Consider the following 2,496-nt stretch of genomic DNA (forward strand, 5'->3'; position numbering starts at 1 on the left):
GGGGGAGGGAGGCGGGACTCGCTCCCCGACCTGGGTTCAGCGCTCAGGCTTCCTCTTCCTCTCAGAGCCCGCGTTCGTGAGGCTCCTGAAGGTCGCCCGCCTCGGCCGCTCTTTCTCTGGGGTCTGCGTTCTCCGGGCCGCCCGGGCCTTGACTCGCCTCGCCCTCTAGGGGGCACCTGCGGGCTTCGGCGGCCCCGTCGCGTTGCCCTGGCAATTCCCTCTTGCCTTTTCCGTTCTTAAAATACGTCCCCTCCGCTAAAGCACCGGGTGCGGTTTCCAGGTTCCTAATCGGGCCGGAGCACAGAGCAGACGAGGCGGGCGGCTGTGCACTGAGCCCTCTCTCCCGGGCGCGGGTTTCCACCTCCTTCCCCACCTCCTCCCGCTCTTTCCAGCCCCGGAGCTCCTCCCTTCCTGCTGCTTCTGCACCTGCCTCTTTGCCCTCCTGGTCTGCTACTCCAGGCCTTTGCTCATGGCTTCCCGACTCCAGCTCCCCTGTTGTTTCTTCCAATCCACCTACTGGTCATCCTGACCCCTTCTACAGCAGAAACAGCCCTGCCTTTCCTCACGCTTCCCCAGCATCCGCGACTTCACCAAGTCTTCAGAATCCAGTGAATGGCGGACCTTCTTGTGGCCAGTCTAGTCTCAGGTACAACACGTCCACCACTTGTGATCCTCCCACCTGTGGAAGGTGTCTTTGATGACTCCCCCTCCCCCCATAACAATAAAAATAAATTAAAAACAACGTGTTAGGAAGTCTGTTTTGTTTTATCTTGTTTCTTGTGGTACTGAAGTTGGAACCCAGGGTCAGTCCACCACTGAGCCCATCCCTGTGTCCTCATTGCCCTCTCAATGGGACACAATCCCCACCTACCACCTAAAGGCAGAGAGGTTTGTTTGGGCTTATGGCTTTAGAGGCTCAGTCCATACTTGTCTGGCTCCAGGCAGAAATGGCCTGGCAGAGGAAGCAGCAGCCAGGACGCAGAAGTTGTAGGAACTGGGGAGAGAGATGCGGCCTTCCACACCGGAAGATCTTGAGGAAGAGGAAGCCACGGTGGTTGAGCATGGGGACCCTTAAGCGGAAGAGGATCTGCCCCCGGCTCCAAGTCTTACTTGGAAAAGGGTGTGGCAATTTATGAGAATGGAAAAGACAGGGAAGATGAGCCGTCCTTTCAGGAAGGTGCCAATTATTTGTCACCAAGAAGGACAACGGTTGGTGTGAGAGAGGTATGAGTGGAGTGACTCTTCCCTGGGAATGGTGCTGAAAACTCACCAGGCCGTACTTTCCTTGAGGAAGAATCTGGTCTTCCTGGACTGTCAGAAGAAGGCCCTGAGGATTTCCCTTCAGGGAAGTAAAACGAGGAGTACAAATGATAAAACCATTTATTTTATTTTAATTTGTGTCCTCCAGTATTAAAATAAAAAAGCAAGCCAAGTCTGAACAAATGGATCTTTCTGGCGTCCTTTGTACTATACCAAGCTGTCTGGATCGAAATAAAGTGACCATCTGTGAATATGTCAAAGGTATAACTATGTAGCTAAAATAAGCAGATTAACACTGAAAGTAAAGAAATCGGGGAACAGGGTTGTGACGCAGTTGCAGACCCTTGTGTGGTCGGTTGTCCGTGGTGTTTCAGCAGTTACAGCAATAATCAGGGTCACAGAGACCATCGTGCAACTTCCTGTCCATCATGAGGACAGCTAGGGTCGCAGCAATCTCTATGAGCTCGATCTGCCTGGGCTTTTTCTTCCTCTCCTACAGAAGTATATGAGAAAAACTGAAACATTCCTAGGGTCTTTGTGACCAGCCAGAGGCCCCTTGCTTTGATGATGGCAATCAGGGTAGTGTGTTTAATAACATCTTGGAATGAGCCGACTCTTAACCAGATTGTAAATGTATGCTCAAACTGCCTCAGCAAACTAACAAAGTTGTGCACTTTGCAAGAAAACAAAAGTTTTGCAATTTGCAAAGAAAATTATATACCATGAGAGATTTTGGGGGCGATGTGGGAGAGAGGTTGGACTAAGTTTACGATAATTCATAATGACTGCTATGTAATTTTCCTAACCCAGTTAAGGACACCCTTCTGTAGTTCCCACCACTTAAGTCTGTCTAAGGAAAGCAGAACACAAACTACTTATTTTAAAATCTATTTTTATTTGCCCCTGGAACCAGAATATCCTCTTAAGGTTTTCTTCATGCATAAATTCTACACCGTGTCCCCTCTGCTCCCCTGACACAGATCTGGTCAGCCAAGTATGGACTGAAACCTCTACAAGCTGTGAGCCAAAATAATTGTGGGTGTCAGGTATTTTGTTGCATCAATGAAGAAAGTGACTAAGATGCTATCTTGAAGCCCCAAGGGGAAGCGTCATCAGCGTGTGGAGCCCAGCAAGGCAGCAAGGCGGATTCACCAGTGGATCCAGGCTGAGACCCAACCTGGACCGCTGTCTCCAGAAACCCTGCTGTAGGAGACACAGGCTGGCCCTGGGCAGGGC

The sequence above is a fragment of the Fukomys damarensis genome, unplaced genomic scaffold (assembly GCF_012274545.1).
Source record: "Fukomys damarensis isolate Sample0158 unplaced genomic scaffold, DMR_v1.0_HiC HiC_scaffold_2, whole genome shotgun sequence".
Lineage (NCBI taxonomy): Eukaryota > Metazoa > Chordata > Mammalia > Rodentia > Bathyergidae > Fukomys > Fukomys damarensis.